Below are 17,871 nucleotides of genomic sequence, written 5' to 3' on the forward strand. Positions count from 1 at the left end.
GCAGCGCAGTAGGTGATGTGCTGCGCAGCCCTGAGCCACAAATTTCATAAATATACCCCCTGGAGTCTAGAGAGTGCCAAACACGTTGGGTTGGAGGAGATTAAGGAGTTACCCTCCTGAAGCAATGTGGCAACCCTGATCCACACTCATCCACAAATCCCTTCCCCTGAAGGGCACGGAGCCCTCTGCAGGCCAGTACTTCTTACTCACTGCAACATGATTCGAAAAGCATCCATTTCATGTGTAAATCTTTACAATTTCGTGGCAAAAATGATGCCGCCCACTGGTACATACATAATAGATAGCAGAGCCCAACTATTCATGCTACAAACATGATTACTTCAAGCAATGTGGTGGCTCCCAGATGTTCATCCATTTGTTTAGTTGAACAAAATATATTCATGGGAAGCACACCACTTTGTCCCTGTACCCCACAACAGCAGTGTGTGCTGCATATGGAGCCACATCTCATACCTCAGGGTGTTGGTGGATCTCTGGGCCCCCACTTTCTCCACTCTGTGAAACACACTTTAATGGAAATGGGGAGAAGCTTCCATCATGGGCTTTGATTTTGAGCTCTTTTGTCAGCTGTTGGCGTTCTTTAAACCATGTGATGCAGTTGCTGCACAGGTGTGCTGTGGGCAGATGTGGTGGGAGGAGGTGGAGTAAACAACAAATAGCGCTAGGGGTCTAGAAAGTGGATATGGAGGAGGTGCGCCTCGAAGGCTCTGCGCTTCTGGGTAACACACGACCAGGGAGCGAAGAAATGACATTGTGAGCCACAGAACATCGGATTGCTGTGACTGAATGCAACCGAGCAGCCTGCTGATGAACGACTCACAGCGTGTCTGAGACGCAAGAAGGCATCAGGAGACAAAGGAACATTCTAGAATGATTATTGTTAGTGATCCATGACTGAGTAAAGGTAAATCTTGTCTCTTTGCTGGATGGCCCCTTTAGGTGGTGAAAGACAGTGCTTATTTTGTGGCAGTGGTTACTGGCGCTTGGCACTGGCACTTACTTCTTGACGCCGGCATATATTTATGACAATTAACCACATGGTGGCGAAATCTGCTTATTTTCAAACATCAGTAGATGATGTAACAATACAAAATAAATGTAACACAATAATACTAGCCCCTCCAGGCCATTTTTACAGCTCTGAGTAACCTGGAATTTTGAGACAGTTCCAGAGGTGTGACAGCGAGTAGGTAGCATTGCTACTGCCATTTGGCAGTGCTGTCAGAGAGAATGTGCAGTGAGAGCCGCAGTTGGCTCCTGAGAAATATATTGGGCCCTGGCGCTTATTTTTCCACAAATTAAGCACGGTAAATGGTGACCACAATGTGCCCCGGTCCACAACATTTAACTAGTATTGGAAAGAGCCAGCAAGGCTTCAAATGAAAAGCCTTGTGTCTGTTTTCCCTTTGTTGTCTGTTCATATTTGGGTCAGGGTAGCAGATTTCTACCCTGTATGCCTTGTTCTGTCAAAGCGTAAAGACTTCTGAAAGCAAGTTTTCCATGAGGGTCCTGTTGCGAGTAACAACCCCCTTTTCTGTTCACAACTTAATCACTGTATGGTCAAAGAGTATCACAAGGAGGAATCAGTAGCTGTTCAGTACACAAAGGCCTACTACAACTAGTCATGTGACTGAGGAGCAGACTGCAGGCACTAAATGGTTAGAACAAGTAAATGTCAACATTCTAAAAATTGCCTTTTCAGAATTGTGACTTAAAACCTGACTTTACCATGAAAGAGGGATTTTAATTGCAATTCTATAGAGGCCAAACTCGAAATTCCTACCTACTCCCAATCACAAGTTAACTTGTTCTAAATGTAATAAGGTAACCCAATGTTATGATATGGGAGAGTTAGGCCTCGCAGTAGTGAAAAACAAATGTAAGAGTTGTTCACTACCAGCACAAGTAAACCTTAAAAGTACATGTCCAACTTTTTAACTCCACTGCACCCTGCTGTCTGGGTTGCTTAGGGCTTACCGTAGGGGTGAGTTATATGAATTGAAAAGAAAGGTTTATGTTTGGCAAAATGTTTATTTTCCTTGGTCAAAATGGCAGTTTAAAACTGCACACACAGACTGCAATGGCAGGCCAGAGACAAGTTTTAAAGGGCTAGGTACAATACCTGCTGCAAGCCCACTAGTAGCATTTAATTTGCAGTCCCTGGGTACATGTAGTACCACTTTACTAGGGACCTGTAAGTAAATTAAATGAGGCAATTGGGTGAAAGACAATTTTACCATGTTTAGAGGAGGAAGCATAAGCACTTTAGCACAGGTTAGAAGTGGTAAAGTGCAGAGTCCTAAAAACCAACAAACACAAATTCAGCGAAACAGGAGCGGTGAACGCAAAAGGTTTGAGGGTGACCCTGCAGAGAGGGCCATGTCCAGCACTTATCTTTTGCTGAAGCAAGAAGTAAAAAGAACATGGTTGAGCAAGCTTGAAAGCTGAAAGAAGAAGCATCCTAAAACAGAGTGATTGTGCTGTGACCGCAAGGATGAGAGTCACATCACGTTTGGAAAAACAGGAAACCAAGATTGCACAACCAGGGTGCGTGGACATAAAGTTAAGAAAATATATTCAGTCTAGGAGCTGTGTAGATATGCGACAGAACATCGATGCCCAAATTTATGACAAACTCACCCAATGCAGCACAGCAACTAAACTAAAATTACTGTGCTGCACTGTGTGAAAGGGAGAACAGAACAGCACCATATTTACTTACATGTGGCACTGTTTTCATCTCGCCCTGCATTGGTACACTAAAGGTTGCCATGTGCAAAGCACACACCCGTGCACCATAGTGCAATGGTGTGTACATTCTATAAGGAATCGATTTTAGTATCAAAACTATCCTTCAAACCTTTTCCTGCTTTGTATGTGTGCTGTACAATGCAGCACATGTGCAAAGTAGGAACATTGAGAAGAAATGAAAATATTTCTCTTTGTTACACCTGCCTTGAAGAGGTGTTAGATTTTGGCACAAATCCCTGTCTATGATTCTTTGTGGATATGGATTTGCATCAAAACCGATTGATGGTTGTGCAGGAAACCTCATGTACCACCAATGGAACACCCCTTGATGCAAAGTAATGCAGAGCAGAGCGCCACTCTGGGTTATTTTGAGAAACTATCTTACTCAAATTCTGATTTACATTGGATAGTAAATCGCTTTGCGTCGGGTTTGTGTTACAAAAGTAATGCAAACCAGAGGTGGGCATTAGTAATTCTGGCCCGCAGTTCGCAGTGGCATCAGGATGGTCCCCCAGATGTTGCCTCAGATGCCCTCCACTGAAGTTTCTCTGGTATAATGGGATTTCATTTCAAGTCCCCCAAGTCTGAGACAGATCACCCAATTGATTCATTTAGATATTGAATGGATATCACTGGATCAATTTAGTTGCTAAATACTACAGCCCCTGGGGTCAATCATCTGACAAAATACAAGATGTGTGGCCAGACCTGTGGGAGCCCACCTCAACAGAGAGGGGTCATCCAATGCGTGAATATTAGAACTAGTCTCTCTGTGATCACTCACCCACTGACTCAAGGACTGATGGCGATGATTGGCATTTGGTAGAGTTCAAACATGTGGCAAGCAACAGAATGAGAATACCCTTACTGAGTGTCAACCACTTCACCAGGATTGTGCTGAACCACGTACAAATCCTCTTACTTCCTAAAATCGACGTGAATAAACACAACAAAAAAATAAAAAAGAGTAACAACACTCAATCAAAAAAATATCTGGCTGAACTGATACATCGCAGGCTGACCCTGTCTGTTAAGCTCTGATCAGTTTACACAATATTTACATCCCAGACAGGGATGAGTGACATCAACAATAGCCCACCCCTAGGGGCTGCAGTATAATTGTTGCTTCCTGACGTGATGAATGGGCTTGGGAAAAAAATATGCATGTTTAGGTCAAAGCCTACCAGAAAGCAGAGCTGTCAGGTTTGCTAACTACATTTTGGGGACATTCGGAAAACTTGCTTACCATTGGCTTTCTGGTTTCTAACTCACATTTTCTTGTTTCCTATTTGCTGGCCATATTTGTTTTAAACTGCCCGGCTTGAGTTCTTCCCTTCCGTTGCTCAAAACTTATTTACTGTGTACTTCTGAGTGCTCCTTTTCCGTAAAAAGGCCTTTAAATAGTGTTCTTATATTGTCAAATTTGCTGAGACTTCAAAGACAAAGGTCAAATGTCAGGCTCCTTCTTACGAGGTAGCTTGGTGTTTACTTTTCTTTCTCTGTCTTCAAAGTGAGAGCATTTATGAGACAATCTTGCTGGGAAACATAAGGCTTTTTCTAGCACACAACAAAAATGAACTGTGCTCATATTTCAAAATATATCATAATTAGGAAAGTAAAAATTACGTTTTTTTTGTAATTCTGAAGTGTGGTATAAATAAATGTTTGAATACGATCAAAACACATCAATACACTAGGTGATGTAATTTCTATACATTACCGCTTGTGCGTTGTATACTTTTAGCAGTAAAACTGTATGTCTGTGAATATGTAATGGCCATTTCAATTGAAGATGTGTTATCTGTAATGGCAGTGGGATACCACATCTTTCATACTCCACTTTACCCCACTGCACTCTACTCTGCACCACTTCTCTCTATGCCTCTCTACTCTGCTCTATGCCAAGGCATTCTACCCAACTCCACTGTACTATGAGCCACTGCACACTTCCCCACTGCACTCTATACCACTCCAGTCTACTCTGCACCACTCGACTCTGCGCCACTCGACTCTGCGCCACTCTACTCTGCAACATTGCAATCTTTGCCACTGCACTGTACGCTGTACCACTCTATGCCAGTGCACTCCATGCCATTTTAGTCTACTCTGTACCACAGCACTCTCCGCCACTCTACTTTATGCCACTGCACTCTACCCTGCATCACCCCACTCTATGCCACTGCATGCTACTCTGAAACAATCTACTGTGCTCCACTCCACTCTGTGCCACTCCACTCTACACCACTGCAATCTATGCTGTACCACTCTAATCTGCACCACCCTACCCTACTGCGTACCACTCTAACCTGCAACACTGCATTCTACGCCACTCTACTCTAGGTCACTGCACTCTATGACAGTCTATTCGGCAATATTGCACTCTCTGCCACTGAACTCTACACCACTCTACTCTGTGCCATTGCACTCTATGCCACTACACTCTATGCCATTCTACTATGCATCACTTCACTCTATGCCATTACACTCTACCCTGCACCACTCCAATCTAGACCACAACGCTCTGCTCTGCAACACTGCACTCTCTGCAAATGACATACACACCATTCTACTCTGCACCACTGCACTGTATGCCACTAAGCTCTACTCTGCACCACCCTACTGTATGCCACTCTACACATATGCACGGTATGCCCCTACACTCTACGCCACTCTACTCTGCATCGCTACACTCTTGTAACGTCCTGGCTTTCTCGGGGTTGGGACAAACAGACGACGGACCAGAGAAATGGAGGTTTAAGGATGATTTAATAAACAGATAAACAACTACAGACAACAAAGAATACCGGTACTGGAATCACCAGTTAAAGTACGATACCCATTCACAGCTCGTCTAACCGTCCTCCGCATGCACACCGGACCCGGTATGCTCCAACGGAGGGCACAGTGCTAAGCAGTGGCCGACAATGCCACTCGACTGCTGTGAAGGGTAGTTCCAAGGTTGTGGAATCTACGGGGGGCACGTGGGAGTCACCCGGCCGGGCTCTCTACCACCTGGGAACAGCCGCTCTACCAGTATCCCCCAGAGTACTGCCACAACACAAAGACGCTGGGAACACCTCCTAGTGTGCGTCTCTTGTATCCGGGTTTAAGTGATGATACCCAAGGTGGCGCAGAGAATGGATGGGAGCAGCCGCTCTACCTATCCCAGTTCTCCTACGAGTGTCGATGGCTAAGACGCGGAAACACCTCCTAGATAGCGTCTTAGCTCTAAGCGTGTGTTTACCCAAGGAACGAGGGTTGGGAGCTTCGGCTCTACCAACGGGACTTGTGCCCAATGACGTTGAATACGGCTCTCAGAACGGGAAAGGACACGGGCAGGAAGCACACGCCAGCACCTCTCCTCCGCTCCTTAGAATGTTCCTTCCGCCGCTCAACTCACCAACGGGTCCGTGTACCTCAACCAGGTACTCCGGCAAAGATCAGAATATCCGACGCCGAGTCCCAGTGATCTTCTCCTTAAGTAGTACTCTCGGCGTTGTATAACCATGACTCTTGAGTTGCATAGCATGAAAACTAGGCGTTCCCCTTGGTGTTATGCAACCAGAACTCTTGAGTTGCATAACATGAAAACTAGGCGTTACCCTTGGTGTTATGTAACCAGAACTCTTGAGTTGCATAACATGAAAACTAGGCGTTTCCCTTGGTGTTATGTAACCAGAACTCTTGAGTGGCATAAGGCAATTGTTGCCGGAGGGCATTCTGGGAGTTGTAGTCCGCTCTCCTCCATGCGCACCAGGTTCACGGAAGTGGCATCGTGGGAGGGAATCCATGTGCGGGAGGGGATTCCTGACAGTAGATCCCCCTCCCATCAGCGCCCCCATCAGGACCAGCACAGGAAGGATATCGACGATGGAACGACGATACCAGACGAGGAGCGTGAACCCCCGCCGCAGGTTCCCATGACTGCTCCTCGGGTCCGTACCCCTTCCATGCCACCAGATACCATAGTTTGCCCCTGCGCCACTTGGAATCCAAGATACCAGCCACCTCGTACTCCACCTCCGAATCCACAGTCACCGACACCGGCGTACGAGGCCTCACCGCGTTCGCGGGTTTCAAGAGGGAAACGTGGAACACGGGATGGATCCGCAGGGACTGGGGCAGGCACACTTTCACGTTCACCGGGCTGATGCATCGAAGGATCCTATATGGGCCCATGAAGCGTGGATGGAACACGCTACTTTTCTTGAATCTTATGTGCCGTGTAGAGACCCAGACGTAATCTCCAGGTTTGTAGACCGGTCCAGGCCTTCTCCTCCTATCAGAAAAGGCTTTATACGTGGCCTTAGCCCCCTCCAGGGCAACTAGAGAACTCATCAAGGCCTCCTTGATGCGGGCCACCCTCTTGGCTGTTGTCGGCAATCTGTCTTCCCTGACCGGGTGCAGAAACGGCAAGAACCAGGGATGATGGCCGTCGTTACTATAAAAAGGGGAGGCCTTGGTGGAACAATGTGTGGCGTTGTTATACGCGATTTCCGCGATCCAAAGTAGGTCCACCCACTCGTCCTTCCCTTGCGCTCCGTCTGGCCGTCCGTCTGCGGGTGATAACTCGTGGACATGGCAGACTTGACGTGTAACGCCGAACACCAAGTTTTCCAGAAGTGCGACGTGAACTGAGACCCCCTGTCCGACACGATCACGTTGGGTAGGCCATGTAGTCTCACTACATTCTTCAATAACAACGACGCCAGCTCTCCTGCCGAAGGTACCTGTTTGCAAGCGAGGAAGTGCCCCATCTTCGTGAGATAGTCCACCACCACCAGTATGGCCGTCTTTCCTTGATCCTTTGGTAGCCCGACAATGAAGTCTAAGGATATGTTTTCCCAGGGTTTGGTCGGTGTAGGAAGGGGTTGGAGGAGTCCTTGCGATCTTCTGTGGTCCGATTTCATGGATGCGCAAATGGTACATGATGAACACCAATTCCGGACGTCTGTTCTCATGGCAGGCCACCAGAACTGCCGTCCTAGGCTCGCTACGTCTTTTCGACACCCAGATGGCCGGCACAGGGAGACACGTGGCACCAGGTGAAGGCCTGTTTTCGAAGCCTAGACGTGGGTAACAACATACATCGTCCTTTCACCGGAATCCCGTCCTTCATCTGCCACTCCTTGTGACTGCGAAGCCACCTCCGCCACATGACGGTATGGGTCCCCTTCTGGACCCCCCTGAGGAACGTCTGTGGTTGAATCACCCCTATCACAACTCCTGGAGGGACGATGGAATGTTCGGCAACCGGCTGCGGATCCCTGCCATTCGATTGCCTCGAAAGCGCGTCCGCTTTCCTGTTTTCCGTACCGGGTCGGTATGTGATGTGGATATTGAAACCGGAGAAAAAGATCATCCACCTCATTTGACGGGGAGACAAATGCCGCGCCGCTGTCAGAAACTGGAGGTTTCTGTGGTCCGTATACACTGTAACCACGTGTCTGGCCCCCATTAACAAATGCCTCCACTCAGCAAATGCGTCCTTTATTGCGAGTAGTTCCTTCTCCGCAATATGGTAATTGCGTTCCGCGTCGTTCAATTTACGAGACATGTACGCCACAGGATGGAGCAAACCCGACACCTCATTCCTCTGAGATAGAATGGCACCCAGCGCCACATCAGAGGCGTCCGCTTCTACCACATAGGGTAATTCCGGATTCGAGTGAGCTAGCACCGGGGCGGTGCTGAAGGCCTTCTTGAGGGCCACAAATGCTTTTTGTGCTTCCGGTCCCCACACGAATTCCTGAGACTTCCTTAGTAGTTGCGTGATCGGGGCAACCAAGCCAGAAAACCCCTCAATAAAACGCCTATAAAAGTTGGCGAAGCCTATGAAGCTCTGGACTTCCTTTACTCCTCGGGGCACCGGCCACTCCTCCACCGCTCTGATCTTGCGTTCCGCCATCTCCTGTCCGTTGGGGCTCAGCATCACCCCAAGGAATTCCACTGTTGTGAAGTGGAAGTCACATTTGCTGAGTTTGCAGTATAGCATGTTGTCCCTCAGTTTTTTGAGAACCGCGGATACGTGCTGTACGTGTTCTTCCTCTGAGTTGGAGTAGATGAGTATGTCATCTATGTAAACGACCACGTAGATATCCAGTACCTCCCGGAACACCTCATTGAGGAAGTATTGGAAGGCGGCAGGGGCATTGCATAGTCCGAACGGCATGACGAGGTACTCAAAGAGCCCGAACCTGGTCTTAAAGGCGGTTTTCCATTCGTCGCCGTCCCTCATGCGCACAAGATGGTATGCCCCCTTGAGATCAAGCTTTGTGTATATTTGGGCCTTTTTTACCTGTTCCAGGAGAACGCTTATGAGAGGCAGGGGGTACCGGTTTTTTATGGTTATCGCGTTCAAGGCCCTAAAGTCCACGCAGGCCCTCAATTCGCCATTCGCTTTCGGAATGAAAAAGAGAGGCGATGCGGCAGGGGATTTCGACGGCCTGATGAACCCCAGCCCTAGTAACTTATCCAAATATCCCCGTAGATGTACGTTTTCGGGTTCTGTGAGCGCATACAGTCTGCCGCTGGGAACGCTAGCCCCCGGAACCAGGTCGATTTGGCAGTCGAACGGTCTATGTGGAGGGAGCACCTCCGCTCGGATTTCATCGAAGACGTCCCCGAAACTGTGATACACTCTGGGCAGCTTTACGTACTTTTCTGCTGCCGTGGCGACCGTGTGACCTTCGCCTACCTCACCTTCATGGGGGTCCTGCCGCATGCCGCACCATTGTTCACAAAACGGGGAAGTCATCTCAATGTGATGCGTAGGCCAATCCACCGTTGGGTTATGTTTTTGGAGCCAGGGTAGACCCAATATGACCCCGTACTGCGGGGCTCTGATTATGCTAAAATCGATACGTTCGTTATGCAGTTTTCTGAACCTCACCGGTATTTCTCCTGTGTGCTGTCCGATAGGTCCGGTCACCAGACTTCTCCCATCCACTGCATACACCTCCTCTGGTATCTGTTTGGGAAGGAGAGTGAGACCCAGTCTCCGTGCTTCATTGTAGTCCATGAACATGCCCGTGGCTCCTGAATCAATCATGGCTACCACAGGTATCCACTGGTCCTGCACTCCTACGTGTAAGGTAATAAACAAATGTCTTCGCCCTTTTTGATTCGGGCTCAACATGGAAGGGATGTGGGTGTGACTCCAAGATGCCCCTTCCCTAGACCCGGAGTCCCTCAGTTTTCCGCCGGTGCGTCCACCACTGCTGTCACCGTTTTGTTCGCTCGGTATCGTGAGGTTTTTGGCTTGGCTGGACACTCGCGTACATAGTGCCCCTTTTTCCCGCAGTAAAGGCAAAGGCCTTGCTTGCGGCGTGATTCTTTTTCAGTGGCTATAAGGCTCGCCCTTATAGCTCCTATGTCCATGGGTTCCGTCCTGGTGGAGGAGTTGTTCTCAGGGCCACCCATCGAAACATATGACGGCAGCGCTTTCCCTTTCCTCTAGTGATCGCCCTTTCTTTCGTTCAATCTATGGTCCAGCCGTAGCACCAGGTTGATCAAGCCTTCACATGTCTTGGGTTGGGGGTCGATTTGTGCTACCACATCTTTGAGCTCTTCGCTCAAGCCCTGGTGAAACAGCGCGGTTTGTTTGGCTATGGGCCACTTGGTTTCGGCCACTAACCTTCGAAAAGCATTAAGGTACTGCACCAGATCATTGTTGCCTTGCCTCAGCTCCAACATCTCTCGATCGGCAGTATACGAGTCCGCCCTTCGATCAAACACCTTCAAGAATTCCTCGCGGAAGGCTCCCCTATCACATAGGATAGGGTCGTCCCTGCTCACCAGTGGGACTGCCCATTGCGCCGCGTTCCCAGCAAGATACGAGATCAGAAAGGCCACTCTGGCTTGGCTGGTAGGAAAGGCCTTTGGTTTGCAGGACAGATGCAGTGCTACTTGAGTGAGGAATACCTGCACTGTGTTGGGGTCTCCGCTGTACATCTCTGGTGTCGCCAAAGGAATGACTACGGGCATCTCTACCACAACTGCAGGAGCCGTGGCCGTGTGAGAGGCACCCGCCTGTAGCGGATCGTTCTGCAGAGCGTCCATTCTAGCCTTAACGTCTGCTGTTTCCTGTCTGGAAGCGGTGAGCTCGTTTTGCATCGCGGCTAAGACGGCCAACACATCCTCAATCGTGGCCATGTCGTTCGCCCAACCAGGAGATAGTTATGGAAGAGGTCGGATATTATGTAACCAGAACTCTTGAGTTGCATAACATGAAAACTAGGCGTTTCCCTTGGTGTTATGTAACCAGAACTCTTGAGTGGCATAAGGCAATTGTTGCCGGAGGGCATTCTGGGAGTTGTAGTCCGCTCTCCTCCATGCGCACCAGGTTCACGGAAGTGGCATCGTGGGAGGGAATCCATGTGCGGGAGGGGATTCCTGACAACTCTACACCACTGTACTCTATTCCAATCCACTCTTAGGCACTACACTCTGCACCTCTTCGCTCTACTTTGAAACAACCTACTCTATGCCACTGCACTCTACACCATTCTATTCCACTCCACGCCCCTGCAATCTACCTAGTGCCCCTCCACTCTACTCTTCACCACTCTACGCCACTGCACTCTACACCATTCTATCCCACTCCACGCTCCTGCAATCTACCCAGTGCCCCTCCACTCTACTCTTCACCACTCTACTCTATGCCACTGCACTCTGTGCCAATGCACTCTACACCACTTTACTCAGAACCAATACACAGTACGCCACTGTACTGTACTTTGGTATACTCTACCCTGCAATACTGTAGTGTATGTCACTGCACTTTACACCATTTTACTCTACATTACTTTTCTCTACACCACTTTACACTGCACCACTGTACTATACGTTTCTGCACTCACACACCAATGCACTCTGCACCACTGCACTCTATGACACTCAACTTGGCAACACTGCACTCTCCGCCACTACACTCTACTCTGCACTACTGCACTCTATAACACTGCACTCCTTGCAGCTGCACCACTCTGCACTACTGAATGACAACGCACTATAAGCCACTGCAATCTATGCCAATCCACTCTACACCTCTGTAATCTACACCAATCTACTCTATGTCAATGCACTCTACTAGACTATGCAGCACTGCACTCTACACTGCTCCAGTCAAGGCCATTCCACTCTACTCTGCACCACTCCACTCTCCGCCTGTGCACTCTACTCCAGTACTCTATGCCACTTCATTCTGCCCTTTAACACTCCACTCAACCCTGCACCACTCCACTCTATGCTATTTCATTCTACTCTGAAACAATCTACTCTACACCACTGCACTCTATGCCACTGCACTCTACTGCACTTTACAGCATTCCACTCTACGCTGCACCACTCTATGCCACTCTACTCTACTCTGCACCACTCTATTCCAAGCCACTGCGCTATATGCATTCTACTCTAAACCATTGTACTCTACGCCAATGTACTCTATACCACTTTACTCAAAACCAATGCACTGTATGTCACTGCACTCTACGCCAACTACTCTGCTCCACTGCACTCTATGCCACTATACTCTAATTGACAACACTCTACTACACTGCGCTGTACATCACTGCACTCTATGCCACTCTATTCTACTCAGCACCACTGTACTGTAAGCCACTGCTCACTACTGCACTCTATGCCGTTGCACTCTAGGCCATTGCACTCCACACCACTGCACTCTACACAATTGCACTCTGCGCAACTGAACTCTACACCGCTCTACTTTACTCTGCACCACTCTACTCTATGCCACTACACTCAACACCAATGCACTCTACGACACTCTACTCTGCAACACTGCACTGTCCGCCACTCTAGTCTGTGCCACTTCACTCTATGCCGTTGCCCTGGATGCCGCTGCACCACTCTATGCCAATGCACTCTATGCAATGCACTCTACACCATTACACTATACTCCACTACACTCTATGCCACAGCGCTCTATGTCATTGCACTCTATTCCACTGTACTCTATACCAATCCACTTTACACCTCTCTACTCTATGCCAATGCACTCTACTCTACTATGCACCACTGCACTCCAGATCACTCCAGTCTAGGCCACTCCATTCTATGCCATTTCACTCTACTCAAACATTCTACTCAACACCACTGCACTCTATGTCACTGCAATCTATGCCACTCTATGCCACTCCACTCTACGCTGTGCCATTTTACTCTACTATGCACCACTCTACACCACCGTGCTCTGCCCCACTCTACTATAAACCACTGCACTCTACACCAATGAACTCTACACCACTGCTGTCTACACCACCATACTCTTATCTGCAACACTCTCTGCCACTGCATGCTATGCCACTCTTTACCATTGCCCTCCATCAATTGTCCTACGTCAGTGCACTCTATACCTCTCTATTCTGCTCAGCACCACTGTACTGTATGCCACTGCTCTCTACAACACTCTACTCTCCAACACTACTCTACACCACACAAAGCACTCTACACCATTGCACTCTACACCACTGCACTCTACGACAGTCTACTCTTCAAGACTGCACTCTCTGTTACTGAACTCTATGTTACTCTACTCTGCACCACTACACTCTATGCTACTGCACTCTATACTACAGCTCTCTACTCTGCACCACTCAACTCTATGCCACTCTGCTGCACTCAACACCAATGCACTCTACGTCACTACATTCAAATCTAATCTGCACCATTGTACTCCACACCACTGCACTCTCCACCACTGCACTCTACACCACTGCACTCTACACCACTCTACTCTACATCTCTGCACTTTATCCTGCACCACTCCACTCTACCCTCAACACTCCACCCTGCACCACGTCACACTATGCCATTGCACTCTATGCCACTCTACTCCACTCTGCACCACTCAACTCTATGCCACTCTGCTGCACTATATGCCAATGCACTCCACGCCACTACATTCTAATCTAATCTTCACCACTGTGCTCGACACCACTGCACTCTACACTACTCTACTCTACACCTCTGCACTTTATCCTGCACACCACTCCACTCTACCCTGCACCACTCCACCCTGCACCACTTCACTCTACGCCATTTCACTCTATGCCACTCTACTCCACTCTGCGTCACTCCACTCTATGCCATTACACTCTAAGGCACTGCAATCTCCACTCTAATGTACTCTGCACCACTCTACTCTATGTCACTGCACGCTACACTATGTTACTCAAAACAACAGTAGTCTATGCCACTGCACTATACGCCAGTCAACTCTGCACCACTGTACTTAACACCACTTCACTCTAGGCCATTCTACAACACTCCACTCTATGGAACTCCACTCTATGATGCTCTACTCTATTAAACTCTACTCCACTCTACAACACTACTCCACTCTATGACGCTCTACGCAAATACCTCACGCAACTCCATTCTACTTTTCTCCACACTATTCTAAGACTCGGCACTCCACTCTACACTACTCCACTACACTCCATGCCACTCCACTCTGTGACATTCTATGCCATTCCACTCTACTATACTACTCTATGCCACTCCACTCTATGACGCTCTACGCAAATACCTCACGCAACTCCATTCTACTTTTCTCCACACTATTCTAAGACTCGGCACTCCACTCTACACTACTCCACTACACTCCATGCCACTCCACTCTGAGGCACTCTATGCCATTCCACTCTACTATACTACTCTATGCCACTCCACTCTACGACAATCTAGTCTGCTCTACACCACTCTACTCTCTAACACTCTCTCCACTCTACAAAGCTCCCTCTACGCCACTCCACTACGCTGCTCTACACCACTCTATGACACTCTATGGCGCTCCACTCTAAACACTCTACTCCACTCTGACACTACTCCACTCTATGACACTCAACTCTACGACACTGTTCTGCATTCTACACCCTTCCACTCTGAGACACTCTACTCCCACCTCAAAACTCTTCACCACTCCACTGTATGCCCCTCCACGACACTCAACTCAACACTATGCCACTACACGACTCCCTACGTCACTCCATAACACTGCACTCTCCATTACATCACTAACTTATGGCCATGCTGAACAGAAGCCATACTGGAGTACAACATGGCTATACCATATTGGCAACGCCAATAGCTCTTGATAGGCGAAACCTATTGGTTTTGCTAATGCTTGTCTATTTTAAGTTATTTAGTAGGTATAAATATGTGTTTCAAAAATTAAAGAAAGCGGCTAGGCTGTCGGCTTTGTATCTCTAGACCAGGGTCCAGTCCAAGCTTCAGCTCTTGTCAAGTCACCTTGTCTCCAAACAAAAATCTGGAATATGCGATGTACAACGCAAACCGTAAATGTGTAGACCCCACTTGAGGGGGCAGTTATGAAAGTGCAGCGCTCAATTGCCGCTGAGCTACGTTTGTGCTTTAAAAATAAGAATATACATATGTGGTTTAAATAATTCTGTCGAAAAGGGGGGAGGGTGTGGCCTAATGGCTAGGGCAGTTGATCTCAAATCGGGGGAACCGGGTTTGAATCTCGGCAACGATCAACATCCTGTGATTCTGGGCAAATCACTTAGGGGCATATTAACAAGAAACAGCGTTAAAATTATCGCCGCTTTAGCAGGCAGAAAACTGCCGCTAAAGTGGCGATAATGGGCTTGATAATATGCCGCAGAGAATTCCATAGAAGCCCATGTTGACACCAGAACCTGGGCTTCTATGGGAATTCTCAAGGGCATATTATCAAACCCATTATCGCCGCTTTAGCGGCAGTTTTCTGCCGCTAAAGCGGCGATAATTTTAACGCCGTTTCTTAATAATATGCCCCTTAATCTCACCGCGCCTACCAAAAGTGAATGTGTCCTTGTTTAACGCAACTGGTGCTCATGTAAAGCGCTCTGATACCTGACACCTTCGGGTCAAGTTCGCGCTATATACTACGAAAAACAATGAGGATTGCAGTTTTACCCCTGTAAAAAACAATTGACTGCTAACTTTCAGAAGCAGGAGTAAAACACTGCTATTCACAATTACCGAAACTCCTTCCATCGCGCAGGGGCCCGCTGTTATAATTCATGGTGTCTGCATGTTGTCAAACAAAAAGGGTCGAAAGTTCCCAGCAAATGAGTCTCCACAGTAACTTTAGAATCCGGACGCAACTAATGGAAAAACTTATATCTATTCTTGATATGTCAAAAATAATTTCAATACATGTAAAACTTAGGCCCTCAAATCGTCCCTACAAGGAAATCCTCAGGCCGCAGCCTTCTAGCCCATCATAACCCCACAAATCACACACACATTACACCCATGTGCCCTTCCTTGATGGCATCATTCCGTGTGGGACACAGCCCTTATCTCGTGACCTGTGGCTGTGGCCTTGTTATCATGTGTGAGTTTCAGTGTTGCTTCATTTGTTGATTGCGCAGAAATCCTGGTAGCCCCGCCCCTATATTATTTTTAGAAATGCTTGTTTTCCTGCCATGCAGCTGTGACACTGTGCCACAGACCACAGCTCTTACTCAATGCCATGTGAGCAGCTGTTTCACTGGACCTTTGGCTTAACCAATCCTGGCCTGACTAAATATCACTGAAAGAGAAAGTGATAACAAGCTTTGGCAAAGCCAACAGAGGAAGAGTTTGGTAATAATTGGACAACTTTGTGCATGCTGCCCAACCCTGTCCTTTAAATTGAAATGCCATAATGAACCTATTTATTGGGTTATCACGAGGTGGAGGCAGGCCCCTACGCTGAACAGACCGCATTATTAAGATTAAGTTGTCCCTGCTATGGATGGTGGCAGAGGAGGACAATTGCATTGTAATGTAGTGAACTTAAATGACATTGGCATCAAAATATTTAGAGAAATGACCAGCATTTTCATTACATCTTTGAGATTCTAGGCCATGCACTTATTTACTTTGTAAACAAAAAAATGTGTAAAATAAATGAACGTGCAAGGACAATTAGTAACAAGCATTTGCAATGCAATAGGTCTCGCATTAGTACAAGTTTGAGCTATTAGCGTTGCTAATAATAATGCAACGCCAATAACTGAAACATTTAGTAATGCGAGACCTATTGCATTGCAAATGCTTGTCTTTGTTGCAACGTGGTGCAGGCGAGCAACACTGAGGGGCGGTTTGTGAGGGAAGAAACTGGATTAGGGTAAGAAACATGGTGGTCTGCGGGAAGCAACGTGGCAGGGGTGGAGGAGCTGGTGCGAAGAAACATCGGGGTATGGGGAGGAGAAGCAACGGTCGAGAGAAGAGGATGCAAGGGGGAAGCAACATGGAGGGTGGGAATGCAGGGGAGAAGAAACTGGTGAGAGAGGAATGTAGTGTGCCCAGCGGAGAAGCACACAGGCGACAAAGCTATGGGGGTATACTGGGCGGGGAGGTGAAGCATTGGGTGAGAGAGGAAGGTACAGGGGAGTCAGAGTAGAAGCACACAGGCAACAAAGCTTTGGGGGTATACAGCGCGGGGAGGTGAAGCATTGGGTGAGAGAGGAAGGTACAGGGGAGTCAGTGGAGAAGCACACAGGCAACAAAGCTTTGGGGGTATACTGGGCGGGGAGGTGAAGCATTGGGTGAGAGAGGAAGGTACAGGGGAGTCAGCGTAGAAGCACACAGGCAACAAAGCTTTGGGGGTATACAGCGCGGGGAGGTGAAGCATTGGGTGAGAGAGGAAGGTACAGGGGAGTCAGAGTAGAAGCACACAGGCAACAAAGCTTTGGGGGTATACAGCGCGGGGAGGTGAAGCATTGGGTGAGAGAGGAAGGTACAGGGGAGTCAGCGTAGAAGCACACAGGCAACAAAGCTATGGGGGTATACTGGGCGGGGAGGTGAAGCATTGGGTGAGAGAGGAAGGTACAGGGGAGTCAGTGGAGAAGCACACAGGCAACAAAGCTTTGGGGGTATACTGGGCGGGGAGGTGAAGCATTGGGTGAGAGAGGAAGGTACAGGGGAGTCAGCGTAGAAGCACACAGGCAACAAAGCTTTGGGGGTATACTGGGCGGGGAGGTGAAGCATTGGGTGAGAGGAAGGTACAGGGGAGTCAGTGGAGAAGCACACAGGCAACAAAGCTATGGGGGTATACTGGGCGGGGAGGTGAAGCATTGGGTG

The sequence above is a fragment of the Triturus cristatus genome, chromosome 6 (genome assembly GCF_964204655.1).
Source record: "Triturus cristatus chromosome 6, aTriCri1.1, whole genome shotgun sequence".
In the NCBI taxonomy this organism is placed as follows: domain Eukaryota; kingdom Metazoa; phylum Chordata; class Amphibia; order Caudata; family Salamandridae; genus Triturus; species Triturus cristatus.